The 12,848-nt window shown below is 41.0% G+C and overlaps 1 long non-coding RNA gene across 1 annotated transcript in view; it reads right to left on the bottom strand.

The window, feature by feature from the left end:
- LOC139609166 (uncharacterized) overlaps window positions 1-12,848 on the bottom strand; it is an 83,360-nt gene that overhangs the window by 9,180 nt on the left and 61,332 nt on the right. Inside the window, exon 2 of the long non-coding RNA XR_011685167.1 lies at window positions 11,674-11,778. This is a non-coding gene — a long non-coding RNA (uncharacterized lncRNA). The remainder of the gene's footprint in view (window positions 1-11,673; window positions 11,779-12,848) is intronic.

The raw sequence follows: 12,848 nt of genomic DNA, 5'->3' as shown, positions 1-12,848 counted from the left end.
TTCCGCATGTACTTTTCAATTTATTCCACAAATTCAATTTATTTAAGGAAACCTGAGCAAGTTAGCGGCTAATTTTCTTTCATGAGAAATTCTCTGCACCAAAATAAGCCTGCTCACAATGAAAGGGAAAACAATCCTCTTGCCAATCAAAATGGAGCTCTCCAGCTGCCGAAATAGATCGCAGTCAGGACTCTATTTTGAATCCCGCCATCAGAGGCGAGGTCGGCCTTTACATTTCTCAAACCTCTCTCATAACCTGATAGATGATGGGGAACAAGACAGGCCGCTGGAACAGGGAGTGCGATCTCTTTATGTCAGAGCGTTCGACTGCGTGTGTGTGTTTTTAATAAGACTTCAACAGGCTTTTAACATGTTGTCTGCCATGTAATTAGTGTCTATGGCTTAACTAGCTCCCAGCAGGCAGCTTTACACTTTCCATGGCTGCACACCTCACAGACCAAGAAGCACTTGCATTGAGAAAAATACTCATTAAGCAACGCTTCTGTGAGCCAAAAAAAAACTACGAGAAATTCACCAATATCAATGTACAGCATCTGACCAGCAGCAAGTCTCCCCGTGGTTTAATTTGAAATGCACATCACAGGCGGACAACATCAATTTTGTTTCAATATTTCATGCACTACAAGTCTCATGCTACTCAACTGAAATTGCAAAAAGCCTGATAAAATATTTGATGTGGCTTTCAAATGAATACAGGATCTAAGCTGACCCTGGAAATGATGCAGCCTGATAGAAAACCAAACCTGGAGTTTTTAAAGCAGCCTGGAAGCACCACATAGATATAAATATGAGAAGTGGAAATATATAATATAACAGGGTATACTATTACAGATGTGTGTGGGAGCATGTATGCAGAAGAGTACGTGAGAGAGAGACAGACAGAACGAGATAGCATGAAAAAAGGCATCTGGATTTGATCAGCATTTCCCACTGAACTGCCTGGTTGTGTGGTCATACAGCGTGTGGTGGTGCACAGCAGAGGAGCCTAATGTGCTCGTATTGGTTCATGACATAAGAACGTCTGTAAGTTGTCCATCTGTATGGCTCCCTGGGGAGTTTCACTTATATAAGGATCGTAACGGGGGCACACAGATCAAAACCACACTTGTACAACAACATGACTTGTTGGAAACACACAAGGTGAGAAGATGACGAAGAACAGCAGAACATGTTCGGAAGCGATGAGTCTGATGTTTGTTCTTGAGGGCGAAATTGGAAGACACGAGAGAAGTGAAAACAAATTTAAATTGAAAACTGTCCGAGAAAACAAGACGGTCAAGGGAGACAGAAAAATATTTGTGGGTAAAGTAGCTGTCTTTTCCCATGTGTTGAACTGGAGAATAAAATTCAATTACCAAGTTCACTGCTGTCAGTAGGAGCACATGTAAACAGACGCAGGAACGCCAGCCAAGGCCAGGTTAGCTGGGTTAAACATTTCTGTGACTCAGACTCCGTTGCGTGGCCTCCCAGCCGCTGATATCTTCACTCATTAATGTGTGGCATGGAGGGAGAACACATGGCAGCAACGCGCCTTGGCTCACTTGCACAAGTTTATGAAAGCAGGAGAAACCAGACACGCAAACGGATGCCGACTGCCTCGCTGGTCTCTGTGCGATGTACGTCTGGATGCCTGGACGTGCGTGTGTTTCTGTAAGTTGATGCTGCATTTCATTTTTCAACATTTATCTGCCTGCACTGTGGCCTTTGAGGTCCAGCTCTTGTCAACTAGAGCTACAGATGTATGCTAACTAGTAGCAGAGCTCTCCTTCTCCCCCTCTAAAAGGGTTTGGCCGTGGCCGCCCAACGAACACAACCGCCCATACCAGACGAGTGCATCACCCCTGTTCGGAAAGAATGAACACATTGCTTCCTAATATGTTCCCAATGGGTGCAGGTATTTGTGAGGGAGTCAGTGATCTGCAGTATAATTGGTTCTTAAACTAGGCCATGATGCTCTGCAGACAAATCCTCCCTCTGCTGTGACATCTGCAGGTTATATAGCAGAGACATAACAGCAGTTTGTAAACACTCGGGCCTGTGATCACAATTCCAAAGTAATGAAAAAAAATTCAAAATAAAAACAAAGAAAATTACTTTCCCATCCTCTTGAAACAGTATCTGACAAAGTTTTCCTGCTCATAACATCTTGGAATTTAATGCCTTTTCCTTCGAAAGGGTCTCATCCAAACTAGTGGCCTCTATCGCAACAGAGTCAGCGCTGTTTGTTCCTTTAACAGTTAGTGACCTGACTCGGTGGTCCCTCTGATTAGAGCCCAGCTGAGATCAGACAGCAGGCTCTGGCAAGAAGACATCAGGACCACTCCGGAGCCCCTTAAAAACATGCCCTTTAATTATTTTTGTAAGTGTAAGTGAACAAGTGAGTGGAAACTATGCAGAGTCCAGCCTCCCTCTGCAGGGGAGCGGGGCTGTTAGCTCGTGGCACGGCGATGGGGTAGGATACGTTTACACATCACAGGGGCCTGATCAGGAGGGCAGGATGAGGTTTAGGCCAACATGTTAATTCTGGCTTGGACTATCCAGGTGCACTCAGCTCCTTGTCCCTCCGATCCAGGTCATCTATACATTTATTCATCATTTTGTTGCATCATATTCTCTTGAAGGGACAGATATGAGTCTTATTAAACTTTACTGGCTTAACTCCCAGCACAGCAAACACCCCATGACCCTTCAATCCCCTAATACAAACAGCAAAGTCATATTTTCAGAATAGAGACAAGAGATGCAATAAGAGATGCTGCATCACCATGCAAATAAAATAATAAGGGTTTTTCATTTGTTTATATTTTTTGAGAACAAGTGGGGAGGAGGCAGAGGAGATTCGGAGCGTCTTCAAATGTCAGTGGGAAGGGGTATTTTGTTCCAAAACAGAACATCAGCCAAAAAGTGAGTTCTGAGAGCTACAAATCTCAGCAGCTGACAGAATGACTGGTTTGATCAGGGCAGCAAATAATGATTAATTTCATCACCAGTTAATTTTCCTATTATTTCTATGGGTAATCAATTAAATATTTGGGCTGTGTCATAAAACAGTGAACAAGACTAAACCTAGTATAAAACTGGACGGTGTTATATTCACATTCTGCCTAGTGTCAGCTGGTTGCAGCCCTTTATCTTGCTCCTCTCCTGCTCTCTGTATTAAAGTACAGCTACATTTCCGGTAAAGCTCTTCTCAAAGACTACATGTTAACCAGCAGTCACTTCCAGGCTGCATCTCTGCAGCGGCTAAAATCTTGGTTTTATAACCATGATGTTGTCTGACAAAATCACCACACTCATAAATTAAAGACAAAGACTGTGCTGCGATTTTGGCTATATTTACTAAAAATGATCACTCAGAGAGAAAGTTAGAAGCTCATTCGCATCAGCCTCTGTATGGTCAGCATGGAGAGATGTGCCTGGGAAAGGGAAGCTCAACCTGGGAAAGAGAAGCTCAAGCTCACACCCCTTCTACAGTACTGGTGACTCTCTTCTAGATAAGGTTTGTCCAAAAAGTCACTAGATTTGTTGGTAGGTGCTTTCTTGAAAGAAAAGTCACTGAAATGGTCTGAAAACTAGGTAAGCTAGCAACAATGGCGTTTAGTTGTCAACATTGCTTGTTCACGTAACGTCATTTCGAAAGAGCAACGGCTGACTCACCAATGGGGTAACTGTTGCAATCCAGCCAAAACTGGATATCATAAGTTCTCAGAACCCAAGGTGACATCTTCAAATTGCTTGTTTTGTCTGACCAATGGACCCAAAGATATTAAATGTAAAATGATACAAAACAGAAAATTGAGCCACATGTTTTCCTCAGGAGTTGGTGGAGACCAAGCACAGAGCTAAAAGAGAGGGAATAATTCACTAAGATTCATCAGGTGGACAGAAACACGACTCCAGATGAATGATAATGTTCGGTAATAACTGGATGTCTAGATAAGCTGTCCGCTGGGTTCATCATATCAACAAAACGTTTCATGTAAAGCATACTGATACCTTTGACCTGAATAGTAGTTGATTAAGTTTCTGTTGAAAAGTTGATTAACTGTTGTGAAGCCATGGAAAAATGACACCTTTAGCTGCTTTACTCCTTACATCATGGTGAATGTGTGGCCCATCTATCACCCCATGTCCTTTTCTGTCTGCCCCTCCCTTTTCCATGCTCCCAGTCTCTTTTCCTGCTTCCCTCACTCCCCTCCCTTCCTCACCTCAGCATCTTCACCGCACACTCTGTCCCGGTCAGCCTCTCATTATTTTTACCCACCAGAATGTGGACGAGGTCCACTTCATGCAAATAGAAAACCACGAGTTTTGTTCTGCCTGGACAGCACCCAGGCTCGAGAGATGTTTCAGTCTCTTCACCAGAATGTCCACTTCTGGGACAAACTGACATATTAAGAGAAGAATAGATAGAGGAGGCCAGAGAAAATTACTTTCTTCCGAATCCAAAAGTCACAACTTAGAAGATATCAATCATTTAACTTGATCATTCATGATATATCCAATGAACTGAGACAAAGGCAGGAGGACACTATGAGGCTGAGTGGGTGAGTATCAAGAAAGCTAAAGCATTCACTTACTGCTCTATTTTTCTCTGTGTCAGCTCTCTCAGGATGTTGGCACATTTACATCACATTATGAGCTTCTCGACAACACTTGCCAAGAGGCCTGAGCCCAAACACAGTAGTGACCAGAGCTGTGCATTATCCCAGCTGAGTGTGAGATTTACTGTCACTAGGGGTTTGGTAACGTCTAGGTCCAGAGTATCAAAGCAACACCAGGACCAGCTTCAGTTATAATTACCAGTTTGATTTGCTTGTGTTAAAGATACTAGCTAGAAGACTGGCAGTCTGGCATTAGGCCAAGTTTGACAGGAAACTGGCTGGGCTTGGGGTAATAGGCTGCTAGTATTGTTTCTATAGTCAACTCCGGAAGTTAAGACTTATATCCTGCCGGAACTTTCTTGAACATTATAAGGGTAATTCAAAGCTCCTGCTTGATAAACAGTAGGTCATATTGTCACTAGAGGTGGTTGCTGGCAGCCACGCTAACTTGCCCTGTTAGCAAATGGATCCAATAGCTTAGGCTAAAGCTCATTAGCTTTGTGCCTTGTTGGCTGACTAGTAAGTTAGCCCCTGATAAAGTATGTTATGCTACTCTATCTTTGTCCATCTGTGTCTTAGCCTTACTAATGATAAGTATGGTCTGTGTTAGCTAATATTCGTAATTAAAGCCAAATTTATGAGAGAGAGCATTAGGTCAATGAAATACTTTTACATGAAATGCTTTTTAGCTACGCGTAAGTGTAGACAATGGCTATGACGCCAGTGTTCACATACTTGCTTGTGAACTTTGTATCTATCTAGAGGAAACCTGAGGGAAGATTAGGGCCAATTAATTACTAGCCAAACACAGAATCTTCTTCTTGAATGTCCCCATGGCTTCAGTTTACATTGTGCATAAGTGGAAGTTCATGGAGGTTACAATAACGTTGATGTTGAGATCATGGTGGAAAAAATGGCATCGGCAGCATCACACTCTAGTTGGCAGACAAGTCTCTTCCAAACTTTTCACCATTGTTGTGGTGACCCAGAACTGCTGATGACTTTACTGAATTGCATCTCGTGGATGTGCAGTGTTAAATTCTAAGGATGTGCACAACCAACACCAATTAGTCATGTTGTAGACAAAAGCAGTCAAAGGAAGTGATTTAGCAGCTTTATGATGTGAAACGACTCCTCGCTCTTAATCCATCCATCTGATATGATGTGAACACTCTCCACGAAGAATAAAGAATTATCTGAAAAGCAAACCAATGAAGAAGAAGACCGTTATTCAAGGTAAGTATACCCTAATTTAGTGCTAATTTGGCAAATGTTTTGCCATTTCTACCTCTAACCACCAACTCTGCTGATCTCACAACTCTACTGTACAGTAAATAATCATTCAATAAGTATGTAAATTATACTCAGTTGTAATAACACTGGCTATCAGCATCTTGCGTTGTTTGTTGATGCAAACACTTGCAACCAGGGGAATCGTTTGGCTACCATCTATCTCACAACTTGAATGGAGCTTTAGCCCTGCTAACACTACATTAGCTTGGTGTTCTGTTGCTCCGGTCTAGTAAAACTTGCTAATTGTCCAAAGACTCACAATTAACAGTTCATGTCCAAGAACACGACTTGTAGCGGCTGTTTAACCCAACTGAGCTGTCAGCTGTCATGTCGACTCTATAAACGGAATCTAAAAGTGTCCCAGCATCTGTCTGATGTTTGGATTGACTGTGGACACCCAGAACGACCCACAGGGTGCACTTTTCACCTCCAATATGCTTCTAATGCACCTGGTACTCCTCTCTGAACTCTCTAATAATAGAATATACTGTATATACAAAATCCTTATGCCTTATGAAATTGTGTGTGTTTACACACGAACAGCTGCAAGTTCTTTGAAATGTGTTACATGGAAAGTGACTCAGTATCCCAATAGATCAGTGAAACTTGCCTTTGCAGACTATAACCATACGCAGAAATCATTTCATTATTCTGTTGCTGTGCTTTTATTTATGTGATGACTATATCAACAAGGTATTTGCTGTTCAGCTCTGCATATGCCAAGAAATACATAACAACGAATAGAGGTGGGGGGTGGGGGCTCAAATGACTTTTAAAAGAATAAAAAGGTTGTATCAATTTCCCAAAAAATACATCAAGTCAAATGGGCAGGCACAGCTCACACTTAAAGGAGTTTCAGGTTCATATAAAAAGGGATATGTTTTTCCATGTCATGTCTCATTTGCTTGTTCAACAATCAAAATCAACCCAACTGGGCCAAATAATTGAGTCCAGCCCTGAGTGTGTGAGCAAGAGAGAGAAAAGCTGAATTGATTTATACACTGAAACATCTATAATCATCGAATAGTCGATATTAAGCTTGAACAGAAGGCAAGGATTCAATTAAAATGCACCCTTGCGAAGTATTACTTCACACAATAATGTGTCTGTGGCCTAACAAGAAACATGGCCTAATAAGCTTTTTGTAATGAGATGAACACTTACTTTTTGCCTGCAGCATTTCTTTGCTTAGTTTTAGTGGGTAAGATTTACTATTTGGTTGTTAGTTCAAAGTCATAGCAGTAAATTCTTCATGTAGACAGGACAGGAAAAGTGAACTGTACATTTGTTATGACTTGATTTTCCTCTGCTATTGCCTTTATAGCTGCTGATTAATAAGAGAAGAACTGGAACACCCTCAAAGTTAGGTCCTGACTGTTCTGCACCTCACATCCCATAAAGCTAACAAAATAAATTAAAGATGAACAACTGGATTTTCAGAGGTAAGTTGGACACTGGCGTCAAATGATAAGCCCTCTAATTGAAGCTCATGGGAGCAAGGAGTTGGAAATCTAATCATTGGTTAAATCGAGCATGGATGAAGTCCGGATAGTGCATTTGTCAAAGGAAAAGGACTTTATTTGTCTTCATGAAGGATTCAACACCAATGTAGATGCAAGACTTATTGATCCTAGCATCAAAACCTCTTCAAGAACTGGATTTATTGTGTGAAGACGTTTTCCTCACTTATCTGAAGCTTTCTCACTATGTTAATGTAAAAACATGTATCACCACTCCCCACTCCCCAGGCTCCCTAGTTTCCCTTTCAGTAAAATTCATACAGCATGTTTCAGCAGTATATTAATCATAAAACAGCCCTGTGTTAAGGCTGCAACGGTGGGAGTATGTCACTTCAGGAACCAGTAAGACAATGAAACACAATCCAGGAGGCACATTTTGAGTCATATAATTTGAAAGCTTACCAGATGCCAAGATACTGCCCAGTGGTTAATAATATCCTGACAGGATTTTACAGCTCATGGTGGCAATTGTTTGATTTTTCATTGTGATGATCACAATGCGAACAGTAGAAATACCTTCCTGGAATGTATGCTAACATGCTAACATTTGATTGTCTAACATGCGTCTTGCCAAATGACGTGTTGTGGAACCAGCAAAAGTTGAGCCAGACTCAACGCTTTTGCCGGACAACCCTCTGTCTTGGCACCATCGCTGTGCTGCCTAAGTGTGATGTTCATGAAGCACAGAGAAAATGAAGGGTGTGCAGGTCAGGGTGGTGGATTGGCTGGTGGGCAGTGTGGTGATAAGTCTGAGTTGGCGTCCTGTCAACAACTGTCAGCATTGGTTTTCTTTCATACTTCACCATAATGAGGTTTCCTCATAACACCGTTTTCTTGCCAAACCTAAACTATAATATGTAGTTGCCCTGTGTAAATGTTGCAGGATGAATCATTTGGAAAAAAAAAATATCAGGGGTTTTGCAGAAACCATCCCTTTTTATTTCGTCATCAGCTTTTATTTGTCATCAGCTTATTCTCAGTTGCAGGGACTGACACCAATCCCAGCATGCAATGGCCAAAAGTTAGGGTAGAACCTGCACAGTTCACCAGTCTATCACAGTTAGCAAATGGAAGAATTAGCAAATGGTTTATTGGCGATTTATTTCACCATTTTTGGTCCATGTTTGCTATTCATTTTCAGGACGGGCCAGGTACTTCTACATTTACAATAGGGGCCAAAAGTGGACCCCTTTTGGACCCCATTGTACATATCTTTATTTCTCTTTTCTTAATGCCTTTTATGTTTGTACTGCTTTGTTGTTGAAATGTGCGATACAAACAAACTTACCTTGCCTTGCCTTTACGTACCACATGTTGGCGATATAGTAAGAATTCAACCAATCTGGTTTCACTAAATCAATGATTTTCCAAGCTACAATATTTTAGTCAACTCCCAGTGGTTAGCAAAACGATACCTTGCGTTTGTATGATGTTGAGGCGAACACAGATCTGACAATCTGTTTCTGTGAACCTTGTGTTCATGGCTTAGCTCATGGGACCATATGGGGCTGTGGATGCTAATGAGCACTTTGTCACACAGTGTTAAAGTCGTATCGTCCACACATTTTAATGATTTAACCACTACGTCTGACAGAAAGGCAAAGTGTGCATAAATGGATTACTAAACCGTGTTTGCCAAAGCGCTCACTGAACTGCTAACATTCCTCATAAAAGTCCTCACAGTCAGTTTTGAGGTGTTGCATATACACACACATTCATAATATGTCTGTTTTTATAAAGGTTAATAAGCACATTAAATAGGGGTGCTCATTTGGAATATTGTGTAACATGAATAAATATTGTGCAAGCAAAGACTGGATAATGTGTGGATAATGTGTTGGGAGTGATTGAGCGAATGTGGGAAAATATCATGGAAAATATTAGCAAATCGGAAAATGTTACAGGTAGTTGGAATACAAGAGATATTGTAACAATATAATGCATTCTGAGCTTGTGATGACAAATCTTCCAGAACAACATGAAATCTCACCCTGTACGCTCTCATTTGCTCATTCAGACACACACACACACACACACACACACACACACACACACACACACACACACACACACACACACAAGTACGTAGTGAGGATTGTTTCACTAATGAGTTGGTTTGGCTGCAGTTGAGTTATGGGCATGAGCGCATTGGTGGGACCTCACCCCAGTGCAGGCTGGGAGAGTGTACTGAGTGCACCTAATGCCACGAACTGCCAAGGTCCTGTACTGACTGATTTATCAGCCCGCAAGTGTTGACTGATGAGACGGAGGTGACACGGGTTTGTACACGGATGCCATGACCTGACCACAAGCTCTTTAAGGAAATACCCTTATCCTTCACTTCAAGTCGAACTGCAATTTGAAGTCTCCTCACTTTGTGTGTAAGGCAGTATAAACTATAACGAAACTACAGCTGGAGTAGACAGACGATTAAACCACTTTTGAACCTAGTCTCTGAATGAAGATCATCATACTGTACTTACACGGTATCCTACGAACATCGGGATATCCTGCAAACAAGTCCACGTCAAACATTAACAGTTCAAGTTATCTGTCCCTTTACAACATTCAACATTTTGTTAAATTTCATCTAAAGAAGCTAGTTAACTTAACTTGCTAACGTTAGCACTGAGTCCCACTGCACCTTATTTTTCATTACTGTAATATTTATTTATTTGACAGATGCTGTTGTGCAAAGAAATGCACACTCAGCGCTGTGTTTCTCCTACATTATATTCCATTTGTTGATTCAAATCTATGTTCAGTTCAGGTCAAAGTTTTGTAGTTACCAACTATGTAGCTTGCTTACTTTTTTCCTGAGCTCAGCAATTCAAAATCCACTTCAGTGCATCCAGTGGTAAGTGAACACATCACTGTTTATATCACCTCAATGTTTCATGTTGACTCTGACTGTACCTTCACTCTGTTGCTAGTACAAGCTGCTACTTTCAGTTCACCAAGGAAAACACCTGTACTCAATTCTTGAGAAAATATGTTTTAATTAAAATTCAGCATTAAGTAGTTTCAAGTATCAATCCCACAATGTAGAGACATTCAACAAGTCCTGTATACAGACTGTTTCGTAGTAAACAGGAATATAATGTTTCCTGTTTCACTGATTTTCAAGCTTTCAGATCAGTCGAAAGTTCAATTTCCAGATTAGATTTAATTATTTTACAACCTTTTATGCTTTTTAGCAAAAGCAGAAAAGCACACTGTTGGGAGCATAAATGCTGCCTGTTATGAACCCAAGATCCTCAAAATCCTAGATAATGAAACAGTTCTGTGTTTTCCAGAGTTCCTGTAATACTGACAATTTGGAGAAGCATGATTCTTAATTTAACAACAGCCATTTTAATCTTATGTTGCGTGTAAAGCAACAGAACCTCAAATTATTTCTAATGAGAGTGCTCAAATAAAACTCTCAGCACAAGTCGTAGATTAGGTTAAGTTTATCTAATGACATGGAGAGAAGAAATTCAACAGTAGAGCTGAACACTTCAGAGCAGTAAATATCTGTCACTTTCTCATCTCAACTGGCCTCAAATCTAATCAAAGGCCACAGTGAACAGAGTCAGAGAGAAAGACGAAGTGGAAGAGACGCACAGAGTAAACCAGTGGAGGTAGAGCAAGGCGGGTGAGTCGGTAATTACCTGCAGCTGCTGTGCTTAGTTGGGGGGTATAAATCTGTAACCACATCAGAAATTATCCATAAAATTTACAGCTTAGGAAAACCATGTGTGTGGCTCTTTAACACTCCTTAACCTACACAGCCGTCTTTTACACTGCCCCTGAAAAGAGCCGGTGGGCAATCAGAACATTTAACTCCAGCTATACTGCAGTGACATGTGTTGTATAAATTTTTCAATGAAAAAAAAGAGATCATGTTACCATATTCTCGTGGCTAATGCAAACTTGGTGCAAAAAAGGTAAATATACTGATGGAAAAAGGAAAGCTGTGAGCAGTCAGTGTGATTTAAAGGAGTTATGAGGACTGGGTGGAAAAGGGTCGCAGAAAAAACCCAAATGTATAAATGCACAAATAAGCCAGAGGTTGTAAAAGGGAGAACAAGAACCAGAACAAGTTCCTCATCAGGGCTGGAACCATTCACACATCTGAGATCAATTAATCGGTCTGACCATTCATTTACTTCTCAATGAATCTAGAATGTAGGGGCTACAGACGAGTGTGTATGTATGGAAGACTGGATGTATAGAGTACACTCTCACTGTACCTGATGAAGCCGTAGTTCCAGCTGGAGGAACCAGCAGTGTTCTGAGTACAGCCCTGAGCCTGGGGAAGATGGTATGATAGTTGGGATAAACTGGTTTTACTGCATCTGAAAAAAAATCAGAACATGTAAGAAAACATGAATGATGCATAGAATCTAAGAGATACAGATGTTGCATTTGAAATAATTTCCACTCAGCTGCCTTTAACTGGAATCAACTACCCTGCTATTGTTCATGGTATTGTAAGTAAGTGTATTTGACTGATATTGTTTATGGAAATATTTTTGACCATTGTCTTGGCATTTGCAAAAAGCGTACTTCAAACTCATTCATTCTTCAGCCATTGGATTTGGTTAATGGGATTAAGTGTTCGACAACTTTAAGAAAATGCATATGAATAAATTATCATCATCTTATAGGATCTAAAGAGACAAAGTTGGTATCAGATTGACATCAGGGTCAGCACTTCCTCCATGTTGTGGTATTGGAAATAACAAAGTGGTATCAAGTCATCTCTACCTGAGGCAGTTACCATCATTGAAGTAGATGTAAAACTTAATTTAGCAGTGGTAACATAAATTGAATTACAAAATGGTAAAGAGGCACCAATTGAAAACACACTCAGTGGTCTAATGAGTGACAACTTAGCTTAAAGTACAAGTACGTCATCTTTGCAGATTGATTGCATACCACTAAAAATGTATGACACAGTGTTCCAGGTCAGCTTTAGGGGGTTTAGTGTAAATGCGTGGGAGAGTTGAACGTCTCTGGTTGGATCTGACCTCAGGATGATCCCAGTGAAAGCATTAAATGGCGTCAGTGGACGGGAGGAGGTAATAAAGCTGTTTATTGTCACAGGTGGGGCAGAGTGTGCGATGCTGTTGAGGTTGTAGGCCCAGCTGGAGGAACCAGCAGTGTTCCCCATCCGGGCCATGCCCCAGGGCCCTCTCCATGATCAAGTGGACATGTTTACATGTGACTACAGTGCATTGACTCCTTACTGAAAGAAGTCTGGGATTAACTGTTAATCATTTTAAAAATAACCTTTGACTTCCAACTCGCTGTGTAAAAATATATCAACCTCACCTGCCCTTACACTCCTCCTTTAAAGGTGCTATATGTAAGTTTTTATCTGTCACCGAACACAATTTCTTTTAAGACGCACTCTTCAGATAAG

The sequence above is a fragment of the Trachinotus anak genome, unplaced genomic scaffold (genome assembly GCF_046630095.1).
Source record: "Trachinotus anak isolate AG129_WGS33_773 ecotype Australia unplaced genomic scaffold, CSIRO_AGI_Tana_v1 ptg000025l, whole genome shotgun sequence".
Classification (NCBI taxonomy): domain Eukaryota; kingdom Metazoa; phylum Chordata; class Actinopteri; order Carangiformes; family Carangidae; genus Trachinotus; species Trachinotus anak.
The sequence above is the reverse complement of the archived record's forward strand: the minus strand, read 5'-3'. Positions and strand labels throughout refer to the sequence as shown.